This window comes from Mustela lutreola, chromosome 16 (genome assembly GCF_030435805.1).
Source record: "Mustela lutreola isolate mMusLut2 chromosome 16, mMusLut2.pri, whole genome shotgun sequence".
NCBI lineage: Eukaryota > Metazoa > Chordata > Mammalia > Carnivora > Mustelidae > Mustela > Mustela lutreola.
Genome location: NC_081305.1, coordinates 43,706,706 through 43,727,448, shown reverse-complemented (window position 1 = coordinate 43,727,448; position 20,743 = coordinate 43,706,706). Strand labels below are relative to the sequence as shown.

Sequence of the window (20,743 nt, the reverse complement as noted above, 5' to 3'; positions counted from 1 at the left end):
AAATAAGAAAATAAAATTTTTAAAAAAGAAAGATTGGTTTAAAAAAAAATCTTATTGTGTGGGGTGCCTGGGTGCTCAGTGGGTTAAAGCCTCTGCCTTCGGCTCAGGTCATGATCCCAGGGTCCTGGGATGAGCCCCGTATCTTCTCGGCAGGGAGCCTGCTTCCCTTGCTCTCTCTTTGCCTGCCTCTCTGCCTACTTATGATCTCTGTCTGTCAAATAAATAAATAAAATCTTTAAAAAAAAAAATCTTGGGTTTATGAGGCGCATGGGTGGCTCAGTGGGTTAAGCCTCTGCCTTTGGCTCAGGTCATGATCTCAGCATCCTGGGATCAAGTCCTGCATCTAGATCTCTGCTCAGCAGGGAACCTGCTTCCCCTCTGTCTCTCTGCCTATTTGTGATCTCTGTCTGTCAAATAAATAAATAAATAATATTATATATATAAATTTTTTTAAAGATTTTTATTTATTTATTTGACAGAGAGAGATCACAAGTAGATAGAGAGGCAGGCAGAGAGAGAGAGGAAGGGAAGCAGGCTCCCCGCCGAGCAGAGAGCCTGATGTGGGACTCGATCCCAGGACCCTGAGATCATGACCTGAGCCGAAGGCAGTGGCTTAACCCACTGAGCCACCCAGGCGCCCCATATATATAAATTTTAAAATCTTGTTGGGTTTTAAGATGTCACAACTTTATAAAAAGATTTAACATATACATATATATAAATGGCAATATATGGCAAGCATATCAATACTGGGGAAGGGTATGCTACATTCTTCTTTTATGTTTGAAATCTACATATGATTTGAGAAATCAACAAATTCCTCCTTAGGGAAGTCATCTTTCTTGGATGTCTCTAAACTCCTTTTTCTGATTGCACCAAAGAGCCAAAAGAGGTTATTCTCTATAAATAGTGCTGTATCCCTAGAGTTAAAATACATTGCCTGAAGTTGTTGTAATGGGTCATCACTGTTGGCTTCTGTTCCAGAGACCTAGATCTAGTTAACTTTCTTTTAAAACTGTATTTATTTAAGTAATCTCTACACCTAGCATGGGGCTCAAACTCAGAACCCGAAGATCAAGAGTCTCAGGCTCTTCCAACTGAGCAGCCAGGTGTTCCTAGATCTGTAGAACTCTTAGAAAAACCAGTTGGTGTTCACTGGTTCAGTTAGTAAGGCTTTCAAATGTCTTATCCTTCCCAAAGGTTCCATTTGATAATACAATAATTGGTGAACAGAGATTGATCTAATTTTAAAGTAGCATCATGTCATGATGTATTTGATCTTTTTTTTTTTTTTTTTGGCTTTGGTTTATTTTTTATCTTTCCCTTTCAGAGAAAAGCACAGTCAACTTCACCCAGTCTTAATGTATAATATACATTAAGGAATTATCCTTTATTTTTGAAAAAAGGCAAGATGAATATTTAGAAAATTGTTAGAGCTTAACTATACTTTCCTTTGCCTTTTTTAAAAAAGATTTTATTTATTTTTTTGAGAGAGAGAGAATGACAGAGAGAGAGCATGAGAAGTGGGAGGGTCAGAGGGAGAAGCAGACTCCCTGCCCAGCAGGGAGCCCGATGCGGTACTCAATCCCGGGACTCCAGGATCATGACCTGAGCTGAAGGCAGTCACCCAACCAACTGAGCCACCCAGGCGTCCCTTCTTTGTCTTTTTGCAAGAAGTATTTGTGTTATATAAAAAGGACACCCTCCTGGGCGTATTTCATGGTCTCTTGGACATAGCACCGTGTTGTTGAAGGTACACAAAAGGGCAACAGACAGTGCTCTATATTTCAAATTTATTTTCTCATCTCTTGCAGACCTGGGGGTGGATACACTTCATGAAATTCAAATCTAGAATATATATATATATATATATATATGATTTTATTTATTTACTTGTCAGAGAGAGAGAGACAGCACGAGAGAGCATAGGCAGACAGAGCGGCAGGCAAAGGCAGAGGGAGAAGCAGGCTTCCTGCCAAGCCAGGAGCCCGATGTGGGACTCGATCCCAGGACACTGGGATCATGACCTGAGCCAAAGGCAGCCACTTAACCAACTGAGCCACCCAGGCGTCCCTAGAATATATTTTATACATGCCTGAATGTACAAAACTTTTAACTTCAAATTAAAAAAAAAAAAAAACAGAGTACATTCCCCAGTTTATCGGATAAAACTGACAAAGCCATGATGCCAAATAAGAAAATGACTATAAAAGAATAATTTCAGGCTGATCTAACTTATGAACATAGATATAAAATTTGAAAATAAAATTCTAGTAAACTAAATACAGTAAGTAATAAAAAAGAAAACATTATACCTAAGTTTATTTTATTTAAGAAAGGTAAGATTCCTCTAACATTAGAAAATATATTAACATAATTAACTTTATTAACAAATTAAAGAGAAAAAGCACAATTATCTCTAATAAACAATAATTTGATGAAAGTCAACATGTAATTATTAAAAAGAAAAAACTTTAAAAACTGTAAGTAGAAGGAAATTTCCTTGTACTGATGAATAGTACCTATAAATACAGGGAAGAACAGACGAAATGATGAAATAGTAAGTACATATCCTTAAAAGTGAATATCCTTAAAAGCATATAGGGGCACCTGGGTGGCTCAGTGGGTTAAGGCCTCTGCCTGCGGCTCAGGTCATGATCCCAGGGTCCTGGGATCGAGCCCCGCATCAGGCTCTCTGCTCAGTGGACAGCCTGTCTCTCCCTCTTTCTCTGCCAGCCCCTCTGCCTACTTGTGATCTCTCTTTGTCAAATAAAAAAAAAAGTTGTGGCATATAAAATATATAAACCACTGGAAAGTAAAGAAATAAAACTGATGTTTGCAGATCTTATGATTGTCTACAAGGAAGAAAATATAAAAGATTCTCTAACAGGTTGGTTGTTGTATTTCATAAAAGATTTTACAGAACTTTTAGATCAACCAGGAAACAAAGACTAACTGCATCTGTACATAAAAGCAACAAAGTTAGAAAAATATATTTTATTTGGGGTTATCTGGCTGGCTCAGTCAGTAGGGTGGAAAACTCTTGACGTTGGGATTGTGGGTTTGAGCCCCATGTTGGGTACAGAGGTAACTTGAAAAAAATAAAATATAATATAAAAAAGAAAAAGAAAACACATTTTATTCACAAGTAGTGTCAATGCAAAATACTTAGAAATGTATTTGATGTGAACAGAATTATAAAAGTGGACTGAGATATTAAACAACATCTAAATATATGGAAATGTCATTTCTTATTAAAAGGAAACATCAATTTTGCAAAGCCATCAATTCTCCTGAGTAATCTATATAATTTACTGCAGTTGTAGCCAAAATCCCAAGTTTTTCAAGGATCTTGACAAGATCATTTTCTAACTTATATACAGAAGCCTACGGGACACTCTTTAAAAATTAAGCTGGAAGGACTTGCTCTATCAAATGTCAAGACTTACTACAAACCAATACTCACTGAGTGTGGCAATGGTTCAGAGAAAAAATTAGATAAGTATGGCACAGGAGACTGGGCCAGGAATACACTCACACACATATGGAAACTTATGATCAGACAATCCTGGCACTGCAACTCTTCCAGATTAAAGAAGACTAAAAGAGAGATGATACTAAATTCAGTGTGTGATCCTAAACTGTATCCCAGACAGTGCCTGAGGAAGAGAGGATGAGGGCACAGTGAAGTGTTAAAAAGAACATTAGGACCAGTGAAAAATCTTGAATATAGACTATTTAAAAAGAGTTCTGAGTAATTGTTTAAATTTCTTATTTTAGTAAGTGTACTGTGCTCATGTGAGCGAATACTCTTGCTCTGAGGAAATAACACACTGACATGTTTAAAGGTGAAGAAGCAAATGTCCACCACTTATTTTTAAATAGTTTAGGTAAAATGTGTGCATTGTGTATGTGTGTTTGGGCACATGCATACATAGAGAGAACAACTACAAATACATACAAGAATGATCATGCAAATGAGCTAAAAGTAAACTGTTGGTGAATATGAGTAAAGAGTACCCAAGAATACTTTATACTGTTCTTGTAACTTTTCTACAAGCTTGAATTTTTTTTTAAGATTTTATTTATTTATTTGACAGAGAGAGCACAAGAAGGCAAGAAGCAAGCAAAGAGAGAGGGGGAAGCAGGCTCCCTGCCAAGCAGAGCCCGATTTGGGGCTCGATCCCAGAACCCTGGGATCACAACCTGAGCCAAAGGCAGAGGCTTAACCCACTGAGCCACCCAGGCCCCCTGAAAGTTTGAATTTAATCAAAACTTAAAAATCATCCAAAACAAGCCATATTATTAAATAATTCTCATGTTAAATAGAAAACTAAATAGAAATATAAAACACCTAGAAATGAAGTGAAAAAGAGAGCAATATATATAAAAAACCTAGACACAGGAAAATTACAAGAAAAAATTAGTAACATTAAACTTTTAAAAATAAAATAAAACTAATCGGAATTCAATATTGTAACAAAGTAGCAGGAGAGGATTAATTAAGACAAAATAGAATACAAAAATTCTAAAATTGTGGGGCACCTGGGTGGCTCAGTAGGTTAAGCCTCTGCCTTCGGCTCGGGTCATGATCCCGGGTTCCTGGGATCGAGCCCCGCATTTGGCTCTCTGCTCAGCAGGGAGACTGCTTCCTCCCCTCTCTCTCTCTCTGCCTGCCTCTCTGCCTACTTGTGATCTCTGTCTGTCAAATAAATAAAGTCTTTTAAAAAAAATTCTAAAATTGTAAGATTCGCAAAACTCAAAACTTGCTTTTGAAAAGCATGAAGAGAAGTGAGTTGGGGGATTTCAGAGGGGAAGACAAAGCATAAGAGACTGTGGACTCTGAGAAACAAATTGAGGTTTTGGAGGGTCAGGGGTGGGGGGTTGGGTCAGCCTGGTGGTGGGTATTATGGAGGGCATGTATTGCATGGAGCTCTAGGTGTGGTGCATAAACAATGAATTTTGGAACACTGAAAAAAAATAAAATAAAATTTAAAATTAAGAAGGAAAGAGAGAGAGAAGGAAGGAAGGAAGGAAGGCAGGCAGGCAGGCAGGCAAGCATGAATAGGGGCACCTGCGTGGCTCAGTCATTAACCATCTGCCTTTGGCTCAGGTCATGATCCCAGGGTCCTGGGATCGAGCCCCACATCAGGCTCTCTGCTTGGTAGGGAGCCTGCTTCCCCCTCTCTCGCTGCCTGTCTCTCTGCCTACTTGTGATCTCTCTCTTTGTCAAATAAATAAATAAAATCTTAAAAAGAAAAAGAAAAAATTAGCCCTCTGTCCCTATTTGTTGCAAGTATTTTTCTGCACCTCATTCACGTAGCCATAAATTAACAGAAAGTGGAGAAACAGGTTCTGTCAGAAAGCTAGGCATACTATGAAGTGAACAAGTTATTGTGAAGTTTAACTTGTAAATATTTACTGAAAAATTTACTGAATTTTAAAATATGTGTACTCTATTGTTTCCATAATTTCACTTTTAGTATATACCTTAGAGAAGGCCTATATATAAACATTCATCGGAACAGTGATTGCTACAGTGATAACTATAGGAAACTAAATATTTAAAAACAAAAAAAATGATTAAACATACCAGAGTACTACAAAATATGGCCTTACATGAAACAATTTTTTTTAAAAGATTTTATTTATTTATTTGAGAGAGAGAGAGGATGAGAGAGAGACTACAAAGGTGGGGAGGGTCAGAGGGAGAAGCAGACTCCCCACTGAGCAGGGAACCTGATGTGTGACTCGATCCCGGGACTCCAGGATCATGACCTGGGCCGAAGGCAGTGGCGCAACCAACTGAGCCACCCAGGAGCCCTTACATGAAGCAATTAAAATAAGGTAGTTATGACGGGCAGCAACCTCTTCGACCTCTGCCGCAGCAACATCTTCCTAGGAACAACGCAAAAGGCAAGGGAAGCAAGGGAAAAAATGAACTACTGGGATTTCATCAAGATCAAAAGCTTTTGCACAGCAAAGGAAACAGTTAACAAAATCAAAAGACAACTGACAGAATGGGAGAAGATATTTGCAAACGACATATCAGATAAAGGACTAGTGTCCAGAATCTATAAAGAACTTAGCAAACTCAACACCCAAAGAACAAATAATCCAATCAAGAAATGGGCAGAAGACATGAACAGACATTTCTGCAAAGAAGACATCCAGATGGCGAACAGACACATGAAAAAGTGCTCCATATCACTCGGCATCAGGGAAATACAAATCAAAACCACAATGAGATATCACCTCACACCAGTCAGAATGGCTAAAATCAACAAGTCAGGAAATGACAGATGCTGGCGAGGATGCGGAGAAAGGGGAACCCTCCTACACTGTTGGTGGGAATGCAAGCTGGTGCAGCCACTCTGGAAAACAGCATGGAGGTTCCTCAAAATGTTGAAAATAGAACTGCCCTATGACCCAGCAATTGCACTATTGGGTATTTACCCTAAAGATACAAATGTAGTGATCCAAAGGGACACATGCACCCGAATGTTTATAGCAGCTATGTCCACAATAGCCAAACTATGGAAAGAACCTAGATGTCCATCAACAGATGAATGGATCAAGAAGATGTGGTATATATACACGATGGAATACTATGCAGCCATCAAAAGAAATGAAATCTTGCCATTTGCAACAACGTGGATGGAACTAGAGCGTATCATGCTTAGCGAAATAAGTCAAGCAGAGAAAGACAACTATCATATGATCTCCCTGATATGAGGAAGTGGTGATGCAACATGGAGGCTTAAGTGGGTAGAAGAATAAATGAAACAAGATGGGATTGGGAGGGAGACAAACCATAAGTGACTCTTAATCTCACAAAACAAACTGAGGGTTGCCGGGGGGAGGGGGTTGGGGAGAAGGGGGTGGGATTATGGACATTGGGGAGGGTATGTGATTTGGTGAGTGCTGTGAAGTGTGTAAACCTGGTGATTCACAGACCTGGGGATAAAAATATATGTATATAAAAAATAAAATAAAAAAAAAAATAAGGTAGTTATGTGTACAATTGTGTAGTTATGTGTACAATTCTCCACACAGAATGAAAAAGGAAGTTTCAGAATGGTAACTGGTAACAATAACTACCAAATGACTGAAGTGAATGTTCTAAGAATCCTATTCTAAGGATTTTATTCCTATTCTAAGGATTTTACATGAACCAACTCAAACCCTATAATGCAGTTACTTTCCACATTTTGCAGCCTATACTTATAATTCTTTTTATATAGCTATACTTTTATGTGACAAAACAGTACCACATACATGCATGCATATATTTAAATGCATAGGATAAAGGTAAAAAGAATAAATAATTAACTTAGAAAAGTGGCTACCTTTGAGTACTCTGGGTAGATACCTGGGAATGGGGACTATGGTCACATGGGATGTGAGTCCCCCCATAACATATAAATTATTTTTATAAAAAAGTATTTAATTATGATTTAACTAAAAATACAATTTAAAAAGGAAAACACTAGGGGAAGCTGGGTGGCTCAGTGGGTTGCCTCTGCCTTCACCTCAGGTCATGATCTCAGGGTCCTGGAATTGAGTCCCATATCAGGCTCTCTGCTCAGCGGGGAGCCTGTTTCCCCCTCTCTCTCTGCCTGCCTCTCTGCCTCCTTGTGATCTCTCTCTCTGTCAAATAAATAAATAAAATCTTTTTTTTTTTTTTTTTAAAAAAAGGAAAACACTAGCATTTAGGCTAAGGAGATACTTGTTTATAAAGGCAAGTTTGTAAGCAAACCATATTCAACAAAATGGGCTTGATAAGATGCTTACACTACGAGACCATTACAGCTCATAGTAAAGACAAGTGTGTAAAAGGCTGACAGTTGTTCATAATGTATTCTGGCATGATAAAGATGGGTTACAGGTCAGTGGCCATAGTAAGATCACATTAAAGAAAGAATTCTTTTATTTTTTAAAGATTATTTATTAAATATAATATATTATATAATATATTATGATATGTTATATATAATAATATATAATTATAAAAATATATTATTATATATTAATATAATAAATAAAATAAAAATAAATGGTGTTGGAAAAACTAGACAGCCACATGCAAAAGAATGAAACTCGATTACCATCTTAGACTATACAAAAAATTAACTCATAATGGATAAAAGACTGGAACGTAAAACCTGAAACCGTAAAACTCCTAGAAGGAAAGAGAGGCTGTTAGCTCCTTGACATTGGTCTTAGATATGATTTTTTGGATATAACTCCACAAGCAAAGGCAACAAAAGCAAAAATAAATTGGGTGGACTATATCAAACTAAAAAGCTTCTGACTAGCAAAGGAAATCAACAAAATAGGTAACCTCCTGAAGGGGAGAAAATATTTACAAATTATATACCAGATTAGAGGGCAAATGATAATATATAAGGAAGTAATACAACTCAATAGCAAATAAACATTCTGATTTTAAAAATGGGCAGAGGTTCTAAATTACATTGCTCCAAAGAAGACATACAGACGTCCAAGAGTATGTGAAATGATGCTCAATATTACTAACCATCAGGGAAATGCAAATCAAAACTACAATGAGATATCATCTTACAACTGTTAGAGTGGCTATTATCAAAAAGATAAGAAATAATGTGTGAGAAGGATATGGAGAAAAGGGAACCCTTTTGCCATGCTGATAGGAACATATATTGGTGTAGCCACTATGGAAAACAGTATAGAGATTTCTTAAAAAATTAAAAATAGAATTACCATATGATCCAGCAATTCCACTTCTGAGGATTTACCCAAAGAAAATGAAAACACAAATTCAGAAAGATATATGCACCCCCATGTTCACTGCAGCATTATTTGCAATAGCCAAGATATGGAAACAATCTGCGTGACCAGCAATGGAAGAATAAAGATTACTGGAATATTATTCAGTCATAAAAAGAATGAAATTTTTTCCATCTGTGACAACATGGATGGACCTTGGTGTTATTATGCTAAGTGAAATATGCCAGAAAAAATAAATACCATATACTTTCACTTACATGTGGAATTTAAACTAACAAATAAAAGTCAAGCTTGTAGACACAGAGAACAGGTTGATAGTTGCCATAGACTGGGGCTGGGGGTGCGAAATGCGTAAAAGGGTTCAAAAGGTACAAACTTCCAGTTATAAAACAAATTAGTCAGGGGCGCCTGGGTGGCTCAGTGGGTTAAGCCTCTGCCTTCGCCTCAGGTCGTGATCCCAGGGTCCTGGGATCGAGCCCCACATTGGGCTCTCTGCTCAGCAGGGAGCCTGCTTCCCCCTCTTTCTCTGCCTGCCTGTCTGTCTACTTGTGATCTCTGTCTGTCAAATAAATATATAAATAATCTTAAAAAAAAAAAAAACAAATTAGTCATGGGTAGTAAATAATACTGCACTGTATATTTGAATGTTGCTAATAAACTAAATCTTAAAAATCCTTATCACAAGATAAAACTACAGATGGTAATGGATATTAACTAGACTTCCTGTGGGGTCATTTCAAAACATATACAAATACCAAATCATTACATTGTACTTCTGAAGCTAATATAAGGTTACATGTCATTTATACCTCAATTTTTAAAAAAATCCTTTAGGAACCATCAAAAGGCCTTTGTTAAGTGCTTTATTCTGTAATTGATATAGAGGTCCCAAGAATGAAAAGTAGAGGAGAAAGGGAGCTAACATTTATTGAATTTCTTTTTTTAAAAAACATTTTTTTAAATTTATCTATTTGACAGAGAGAGATCACAAGTAGGCAGAGAGAGAGGAGGAAGCAGGCTCTCCATGGAGCAGAGAGCCCGATGCGGGGCTCAATCCCAGGACCCTGGGATCATGACCCGAGCTGAAGGCAGAGGCTTTAACCCACTGAGCCACCCAGGCACCCCCATTTATTGAACTTCTGATGTGTACCAAGTGTTCTAGACATATGTTATTTCATTCTCAATATTAAGTGAGAATAAGAATCTCTCATTTACAGGTTAAACAGCTCACAAGTGGTGCAGCTGAAAACAGAAGCCACATCTGATACTAGAGCCCATGCTTTTTACACCATGTTACAGTGAGACTAGCACAGGTAAAATAATCTGAGATATGATTTTTTTTTATTCTGAAGAAGCCAAAATTTAAACCAAACAGTTAATAAGACTATATGGCAAAGATGAAAAGGCAAAAACTATCTGATAAAGGACAGGAGAAAGTAGGAGGAAGAGGAAAGTGCAAATAAAAAAGAAATATAATATGGAAAGAATAGTAAAAGGTAACATAAAAAGCAGAACTGATTTGACCAGAATGTTACTAAAATAAACATTTTAGACAATGGATACCTATATCTATATGTAAGGCTATCCATATTTTTTTAATGTTTTAAAGAATTTATTTATTTGGGAGACAGAGTGAGCAACTGAGAGAGAAAGAGCACAAGCTGGAAGTGAGGCAAGGGAGAAAGAGAAACAGGCTCCCTGCCCATGGTTGGGAGGCAGAGGGAGAAAGAGAAGCAGACTCCCTGCCCGATGCTGGCTCCATCCCAGGATGCTGGATCATGACCTGAGCCGAAGACAGATGCTTAACTGACTAAGTCACCCAGGCACTTCTTTTTTTTTTTAATTTTAAGTAATTTTGACACCCAATGTGGGGCTTCAACTCACAACCCCGAAATCAAGAGTTGCACACCCCATACTGAAAAAATAAAATTAAATTTTAAAAAATTAGAATTTTAAATTAAAAAAAAAAAAGCTGCACACTCCACTGACTGAGACAGTCAGGCGCCCCATACCTAATCTTTATATCCCCACTTCTAAAAATGTATTTGAGGAGGCTAAGAATTACAGAATAAAAAATTCTAATCATACACAATTGTCATAGGTAACAGGTACTCAATATCATAAACATAGGCTAAAATTATTACTATGACTGATCATTATTTGAAGTGCTCAGATTCCTGGCAGTCAATGCAAAAGGGAAATACTATACAATGGATTATATGGTTTCTATCTGTCTAGGACTATTTACAGGAGATAAGCAAGATCTTGTTGAAATAACCTTAAGAAGACCTAAAATAACTGAGAGGTTCATATTATTAGAAGATTCACCAAATTTCTACTCAATTATAGATAAAGTACAATTCAATCCAAATCACAAAAGATGCTTGGATGTAACAAAGCTATTTCAAAAAATTTAAATGCAGAGGAACACAAACAGCCAAGACACTCTTGAGGAACAAGAGGTAAGAGGATTTGCTCCATATTACAACATCACTGTGAATAAGATAGCATGATATCGAAGCAAGAAGAGAAAAACTGAGCAATGGAACAGAATATAATGTCCATAAATAGATGTAGACATATATAATCACTTCATTTTTTACTAAAATGGCACTACCGATCAGTGCAGAAAAGATTAACTTTACAAAAATTGATACTGGAACAACTGAATACCTATACGGGGGGATAAAATGGAATTACACCACTACCTACAGAAATCAATTCCAGGTAATGTAAAGACCTACATGTTAGAGTCAAAGACTGGGGAGTTTTTAGAAAGAACATAAGAAAATCTTCATTACCTCAAGGTAGCAGAAAATTTCTTAAATAAACATTAACCACAGAAAAAGATTGCATAACATTTAAATGCTAAACCTCTATTCATCAAAAGGCACAAAAATGAAAAACCAAACCAGAGAAGAAGAAAATAGTCACTATTATACAGAAGACATATATATAGATATCTATATCTATAGCTATATAGACATATAGATACATATGTTTTAATCAGAGAAAAAGAACCCAATTAAAAATTGGAAAAACATTTGAACAAGCATTTTACAAAAGAAGGCAACCAAATGGGCAAGAATTGGTGTCCATTTTCATTGACAATCAAGGAAATACCAATTAACTGTGTGATTAATAACATTAGACATCCACCAAATTGGCAAAAATTTAAAAGTATGATGATGCCAAGGTCTGGCATAGATGTGAAGCAAAAAGAACCTTTATAAACTGCTGATACAAGTAAAAACTTGCTCAATATTTTTAGAGAACAGTTTGACATTGTCAGTAAAACTGAAGACATACAAACTACATTCCTCACCAATTTAATCACAACTTTAGCATATATGCTAAAGAAATGCAAGCACACATGTACCAAAATATGTGCACAAAATATTTATAGTCACATCACTTGTAACAGTTAAAAACTGGAAGAAAGTCATATATCCATGAAAAGTAGAATGGGTAAACAGTAAATTGTGATGTTACCATGAAAGATAATATATATACAGCAATGGAAAAAGAATGAACTGTAGCTATAGGAAACATGAATGAAGCTCATATTTTTATGAAAAAGGCACAAAAGAATGTCTGTTCATACAAAGAAAACACATAAACTAAACCTTCTATGATTTTGGAATTCATACACTAAAGTTCTAATGAAAGACAAAGAAATGATCACAGTGGCCACCACCAGAGGAACACAATTGTTTGTGAATGTGGAAAGGTATATCAGAGATTTCTTTAGAGATGGTTGTATACTCCCTATTTTGAGTGTTTACAATTATGTATTAAATGACACAAATGAGTAGGATATGCCATTTCTGTATCTAATTTGAGAGCAAAAAAAAAAAAAAAGCCACAGGCATTCAAATAAATATGCACTTCTAAAAATGTTTCAAATATTAAATCATGTGGGAAAATACTTAAATATAATTTTATGTAAAATGGCTATAATGGTAAATGCTGAATGAATTTTAAAAATCACATTTTATATATGTACATAAAACAGACCAGGAAGAAAATACCAAAAAATGAGCATTGGTTTTAACTGGGAATTGAAATTTTCTTCAAAAGATGTACTTCTAAAATTATTTAAAATAGTCATGTCTTATTTTTATAAATAGAAAGAAATAGCATTTTAAAAAAAAAGCATAAGGAAAATTAAACCACTTGACAAATTAGTAAGAGAAAATCAGTTGCCTGTGAAGGCTTAGGGTTTGCAGCCAATCCTATATTCTCAAAGGGGAAATTCCAGGATCAAGTCACCGGATGGGAAAGAATTTTCAACAGGAGAAAAAGCAAGTCAAGTCCTGCCAAAGAAAGGGGGATTTCCGGAAACAAGGGGAAACAAACTACCTTGCAGGAGCCTGGTGGATGTTCAACAGCCATTCTTTACTCCACTCTGGAAGCCACTGCGCGCTAATCAAAGCAGAGCTGAGGAAGAAGACAGGAGTCAGGAAATACCAGGTTCTTCTGGGAGCCCAGGTCAACCAACCCCCGCCACGCATAAATGTAGCCAGGCAAGACTATGGCATCCTGTTCAATACCAGCATCAAGACAAGAGCAGGGTCACTGCAGTTCTGGGCAGGTTCTGTCCCTGAGCCCACAGAGGTCCCCCGGGAACGGAGCGCTGGAGTCACAAAGGCAGACAAAGGCGCCCCACAACTACAGTGCTCTACGGACACATAGTCCCACCACCTCACACCACGGGGACACAGACACCCCCAAACCTAAACACAACGGATTACACATGGTCACACAAGCATACACACCACGGGAACAGAACAGTCACAATCGCAGTCATAGGCACCCCACTCACTCCCAGTCCCACTGCTACACTTCATGGGGACACAGCGACAACAATGAATTGACACGCACCCTACACCAATAATATCACAAATACATACGCCATGGGTAAACACAATCACAGATCTCACAGTTAAGGCATCCCACACCCACAGTTCAGCAAATGGTCATAAACTAACACGCACGGAGAAGACACCCATCTTTACAAACGCGGTCAAAGAACACTACACTCGCAAAAACCCAGTCACACAATTAAGCCTCATCACACATGAAACAATCATAACCGCAAATCAAGCCCTCCTCCCCGCCCTCACAGTTCCGTACACGCTCACACTGACACAGAGACACAGTCACATTTAGACACACAACCTCCTCACAATCTCCCCTGCTCACCAGGCTCCCCCACACACCCCGGACGGGCCAGAGGTTCCAGCCACCCGGCGCCAACCCCGGGCTCCAGGCCACCTCACCTACGGCTCCTTCGAAGGGTCAGCACCCCTGTACTCTACTTGAAACTACTCGAACGCTACAGCTCCGCAGCAACCGAGGCCGTTTGCCCGAACCCGCCAGAAGATCCCGCCTACTCCTCGGGAGAGGGGCTAGTTCTCGCGGGAGGGAGCACTGAGCCTAGAGGCCTCTGGGAGATGTAGTACAGATGTAGCGACCGGTTGCTTAAAAGCGATCTCCTGGATATCTGGACTCTCCTGTAGCAAAGAGCCTGGACTCAGTCAAAACTGCGTCTTTCGGCTGAGCAGAGCAACGGAGGCTTCTGCGAGTTTCAGCTGATTAGGACTCCGTCGACCAAACTGTAGTCAGCCTCCTCCCAGCCCTTCTCTTGACCAGTCCTTGACCTGCTAACCCTAGTTCTGCAAGAATCCCCCTCCTTTTGATATTTAACCAAGCTCCTCTTAGTAGTTTTCTATCCACTGACTCTTTCACCGTGCCCCTTGGATAAAAATCCCAGCTATTATTAAATACTGAGTTGAGTTCAGTCTCTCTTCTCCATTGCGACAGTCTTCAATAAAGTCTTCCTTACCTGTTTAACTTACCTGGTGCAGGTTTTCGTTGACAAAGCCCCCAGGGCAGCTCTTTGACGACTCACCCTGCAACACACTGGGCCCTAAGCTTCCTGGGAAATGCAGTCCTGGACTTCGCGATGTACCTGGCCAAGGTAAGCTGGATCCTCTAGGCACTGAGGCGAGGCTCTGGCCGCACTTAAGTGCTTTGGGGGATGATGCTCAGAATTCCGCTTTGCCCTAGGAATACAAACAGATGCTCTTGAGGCAGGATGCTGCGGACCTTGTCAGAGGAACATACCCAAACGGGGACCTGAGCATCTGTGACCAAACCAGCCTGGGGAGTTTGAAAGGGAGGAATCTTCAAGACCAGTCATGTATGTGAAAGTGGACAAAGGAGGTCCTATGTGAGACAGTGGTGAGATTACGTGTGTGACTGGTTGAGGGGGGAGGGAGGATAGTTGAGTGAAAAAGAAACTGCATGTGGGTAAAATTGATGAGTGTGACGGAGTGGTGGATCAAGATTATGTGGGGCTTAGGGAGGCTGGAAGGTTACATCATGGGTGTGTGTGGTTGAGGTACTTGAGTGCAGCTAGTGGGACAACAGCGTCTGAATTCCTGCCAGTATGAGTATTTGCATGATTACCTGAATGTAGGTCATCTCAGCATGGGTTCCTGAGGTGGGGGAGGAATCTGAATCCTACAAGCCTCATTTTCTCTTCAAATTATTAATAGTGTGTGTCTTCCTGGAGCTTTGATTTTTAAGAGGGAAAACCTAAATTTTAATTTATATAATAAATAACTTTAGCATTTTTATATAAACGCTAAAGATTCCAACCATTTGTTCTGGAATAGAATAACAAATCAGTATGACGTATTAAACGGGGCAGGTTTTGCTATAGGGGTACCTGTTTTGTCTATAACCTTGCCCCATTTACTCTTTTCTGGTTTTTGGGAGTCATTGGTAGGGTAAATGTTCGGAGATGTAATTGTTCAATTCAACCGGAAGTCCAACCACAATTAAAAGATGTTCAGAGGATGCTGTACAGGGATGTGATGCTGGCGAACTAGAGCAACCTGGTCATATTAAACATGGATAACTCACTGTATAATTCAACTTTTGAAAGTAAAGTGTTGTCTCTTTTCCATTTCTGAAATATTTAGAACCTTTACATAGCATAATACATTCAGCTTTGAGATAACAAGTTTCAGGTATCCTCAAGCCCTCTGCCATATAATTGTATATGCTCAACCTTTTAAGGTAAAAGGTATCTACTTTATTCCTCTTTATGTGGTGACTTTGGGGATGGTGCTTGAATTAAAATTCAGTCTTGTGTCATTTTCCTATATATAGGCTATCACATCACCAAACTGGATAAAATCTTTAAGTTGGAACAAGAAAAGAGGCCATGGGTAGTGAAGAGAGGAAATGTAAATGAAGTTCTCTCCAAGTGAGTTACTGAGAACCAGGCAGATATGCTTGGGTTAAGGCAGAACACAGATGTTCAGTGAGAGAGCTGACACCACTGAAATGTTTTTCAGGCTTTCCTTTATAGGCCCTACTCTCCTTGAGTCTTAGCTGATGTGAATCCTTCTGTCATCATTCTTCTTCCATCAGTGCCCTATTTTATTTAAGTAATCCTAGAGGACCACATTCTCTTCATTGTCATAGTCTACATATGAGGTCAGTCCTTCACAAATCTTCAGTCTTGGATGCCTGGCTCAGTCAGTTAAGCATTTGCCTTCAGCTGGGGTCATGATTCCAGAGTCTTGGGATCAAGTTCCACAGAGTCCTACATCAGTCTCCATGCTCAGTGGGGAGCCTGATTCTTCCTCTGCCTGCTGCTCCCCTGCTTGTGCCCCCTCTCTCTCTCTGATAAATAAATAAATAAAAATTGTTTAATCTTTAGTATTTCAAAACTAGTATTGTTGCACACTGAAGTTTCTTTTTTTTTATTACATTCCATTTTCTATCTTTCTATCACTAAAACTCAGGATTATATTTTACATCTGCATTTCCAATTGTCTCTTATTTCCCATAGCCATATTTCAGCAACTTTCATCACCTCTTGAAGCTACTAGCTTAAAAATGGTTGCTGCTTTCCTCCTAGCTCTCTTTTCAGTCAACCTTTTTTATTCACAATTGTCTGTGAAGGAATTATCTCATTCATCTTAAATATTTAAACAAGGTTATAGTGGAAAAAAGTATCCCTTTCAACAATTTCTCTTTTCCATCTGCATCTACTCTAACTAGTTTCATATATAAAATTCTTTGAGTAATTCTATATTTACAACAACATATCTATGTATATAAAGCCCCTCATCTTTATTTTTTCACAAATGTTAGTATACTATAAAACATCTAGGTTTTTTTACTCACTATTATTTCTTAGAAGATATCCCATATTAATACATATTTATTATTCTTTTGTATGGTGGTATTGTGTTTTGTGGTAGGGAAAGTGTCATACTTTAATAGCATATAAGTGAATATTTAGTATGTTTTCAGGTTTCTACAATTCTGGAATAATATATATACTTGGTTTTGTATAGATGTGTATGCACTTTTGTAACAAATTCCTTTAAGAGGTGCTGGGCCAGAGGTTATGTATAAATATTTGCAATCCACATAAGATGAATCACTTTTCATTTCCACCAAAAAATTTATGAGAGTGCCTATTTCTTGTTCTGGTCAAACACTGTATTTCTTCATTTAGCAGCTCAGTGTGACCTAGTGAGTCCTTTATCTGTGCCAGGTTCTATTCCATTCCAAGCATCGGTGAACAAAATGCCAAATCTCCTTTCCTCAAGGAGTTTACATTCTAGTCAGGGAAAGTGGCCAATGAATGTGTAAATGAAATATATAGCATTCCAGATAAAGGTAAACTCTGTAGAGATAAGGAAAGCTTAAAAATGAGATAGTACCAAAGAAATTACATTTTTTAAACTTTTATTTATTTAAGTAATCTCTACACCTAATGTAGGGCTTGAACTCACAACCCTCACAACCCTGGGATCAAGAGTAGCATGCTTTTCTGACTGAGATAGCCAGGAAACCTGGGTGTTGTAATTTTATTTTATTTTATTTTATTTTGGGAATTGCAATTTTAAATAGAATAGTTAGGAAAAGCTTAACTAAGAAGAAAATATTTGAGCAAACCAAAAGGAAGGAGTAGCAACATTTGAACATATTTGGATAAAGCAAATTTATAAACAGAGAAAACACTAAAACATAAATGATATGGGTTGGGTACAAGCCTGTATATTCAAGGAGCAGCAGGGGGTCTGCTTGGGATTCTCTCCCTCTCCCTCTGTGTGCCATGCATGCGCAAGCATTCTCTCTCTTTCAAATGAATAGATAGATAGATAATCTTTTTTAAAAAACTATGGAATGAGCAAGCTTTAGAGGGGAGATGAAGAATTTTGTCTTTAATCTCCTAAAGCACTGAGATAGTCCATGTTAAAGAGAAACATTTGCATGTTGTCAGTACCTAGGTATCATTTATAGTAGCGAGAGGATGAGAATTCTAGGGAAATCTATTAGGGTAAGACTAAATATAGTAACATGTTGTAGTGGGTTGAATAGTGGCACCCCATAGCTATGTCCATATCCTAACCCCCAAGATCTGTGAATGTGACCTTGAGGTAGTTTTGGGTGACGTTGGGGTCCAGAGTCAATGGCTAAGAAATAATTCTTATTAAAGCATGGGGACAGGACCTGTGGCAGAAAGGGATGCATTGCAAGTGGAAGGGGTGAATGATTATATACTTGGGAGTTGGGGGAGGTAAGGAAAAGGGAGGTTACCAAAAGGATTTTCTATCTCAAGTATTTGTTGGTGGGCTGCCAGTCTAAAGAAATTTAATTTTGTTTACATTCCCTTTTGCCTCTGTTTCCCACATCACTCGGGGAGGGGAAGGTGATGTTAGGGTTCTAGGAAATTGAGTTATAGGTCTCTTAAAGTTAGGTTATTGATAAGAATGATTTTTCTTGATTATCACTAAGACATTTATAAATTGATGGAAATCTTGTCCTGAAGAACTGTGATCTTTATCAGTTAACCATTTGTTTTTCCTTTCCCTTAGTTTCAGGGCAGCCAGAAGTGCCTGAGGAATGTCAATATATCCCACCAGGGAGTTAGGGGTGGGACCATGTTAGCTTGTGCTTTGTCCTCAGCTTTGTCCTTTTGCTCCCTCATCAACCTTACTTGGTAAAAGGGTCTTTGCAAATGAAATTAAGTTAAGGATCTCTATGTGAGATAACCTGGATTACCTGTGTGTAACCTAAATCCAATTTCAAATGTCTTTATAAGAGAAGATGAAAAGACATACAAGAGAAGGCCATGTAAAGACAGAGGTGAAGATTGAAGTTATGCAGCAACAAGCTAAGGACCCCTGAGTTTAGTTCTTTTTTTTTAATCTCGGGATCATCTTGATTTTTTTCCCCTGTCTTTTCATAGGTCTTAAAAATTTTTGTTGTTGTTGAAAGTAAGACATTTTGTTTAGGACAGTAGGGTGCAGAAAAGCCTTAACCTAGCAGAACTGAGAATTCTTATCCTTAGAAGGTTTGCTTGCACAGTTAGTGCTTGGCTTGCATCTAGAATTTAGTTTTCCAGAGGGAGGTCCTGCCATCCTGATAAGAGTGGCTCACTATGCCTGTTTGTGCAAATCACACAGTTTATATTAAACACCTGCTTTCCTTCTGAAATTCTCGTATGCACACTTGGTAGAAGCTGCTTATGTGACCAGCCCACAATAAAAACTCTAAGTACTGAGTCTCTAATGAGCTTCTTCCCTGGTCGGCAACATTTCACATGTTTTGTCACAACTTGTTGCAAGGGAAATTAATATCTTGTGTGACTCTACTTGGAAAGGATCCTGGGAACTATGCATCTGGTTTTTCCTGGACTTTACTCCATGCATCTTTCCTCTTTGCTAATTTTGCTTTGTATTATTTCACTGTGAGTTCTCCTAGTGAATCATTCAACGTTGGAGGGAGTATTGATATTTTGGTCCCACAACACAGTAGTAACTGAGGAAAATAATTTTCATCCCTGAATGGGCACACTATTCCTTTGGCAAAGCCTTTAGTGTGGAGTTTTAAGTTAATTCAATGAAGAGTTTTAACAACTAGCAACATAAATTCATACAGTTTGATTTGCACTTATATAAATTTCAAAGAAATTTAGTGATCTAAATAGATAACTAATAACCAAGATATTTGTGGGGTCCCCCAATCCAATGGGGGCCACCAAATGTGGGGTAATCTGGTGGAAGCCAGATGCACAGGCAGTGAAATAATTCACCCAAGGCAGAACAAGGGAGATAGAAGTTTATTGACAGCAAAGCAGACTGCTCTGAGGCTGGGGGGCTGTAGTTAAGGGGAGAAGATGAGAAGGTAATGGAAAGTATGAAATTTTCTTTTCTGGTACCTGTATCCACCCATTGGTCAGCTAGTGCTTATGATTCTTTTCAGGTGGGTCTTCTTGAAGGACCTGTTTGTATTCAGCCAGGGAGTTACTGTGGACCCTTCTATCTTACTCAGGTTTCCATTGTTCAAGTTGATTGCCTAAAAGCAGCCTCTACAGTATTTTTTACTGTAATAGTCAAGCGGAATAATGGTCAGCTAGGGACTGGGATCAGAAATATCGCATGCACAGACCATTTCTTCTTGAGATACCAACAATGTACTCTTCAGGAGTATTGAGATACACTGAACTGACCGTACACATTCTATGCACTTTTCTTCAGGTATTTTACAAAAAAATATGTTTTGCACCTATTTTACAATAAAAAAAAATCTTCAAAAATTATTTTTTTAAAATATTTTATTTATTTGACAGAGAGAAATCACAACTAGGCAGAGAGGCAGGCAGAGAGAGAGGAGGAAGCAGGCTCCCCGCTGAGCAGAGAGCCCGATGCAGGGCTCGATCCCAGGACCCTGGGATCATGACCTGAGCTGAAGGCAGAGGCTTTAACCCACTGAGCCACTCAGGCGCCCCCAAAAATTATTTTTAAAGGATGAATTTGAAAGGACTGGAAAAAGTTACTCCTCTTCCAGAAAGTTTAGACATACTGTCCATCTAAAGGATGAGGGAAAAGGAAGCAAATATTAAAAGCTGGCAAGCAGTAACTTCAGGGGGAAAAAA

The 20,743-nt window shown here is 38.2% G+C and overlaps 1 protein-coding gene across 2 annotated transcripts in view; it reads right to left on the bottom strand.

Annotated features, from left to right (window-relative positions):
- LOC131817813 (zinc finger protein 345) overlaps positions 1-20,743 on the bottom strand; it is a 91,671-nt gene that overhangs the window by 13,658 nt on the left and 57,270 nt on the right. The window contains exons 1-2 of one of the 2 annotated variants that reach the window (XM_059151486.1): positions 14,052-14,189; positions 13,132-13,209 (exon numbers count right to left, since the gene is read on the bottom strand). The exons of the other annotated variant lie outside the window; for it this stretch is intronic. The gene's annotated coding sequence lies outside the window, so the exon portion shown is untranslated. Of the gene's footprint in view, positions 1-13,131; positions 13,210-14,051; positions 14,190-20,743 lie in introns of those variants that run through there. 2 annotated transcript variants of the gene reach the window in all.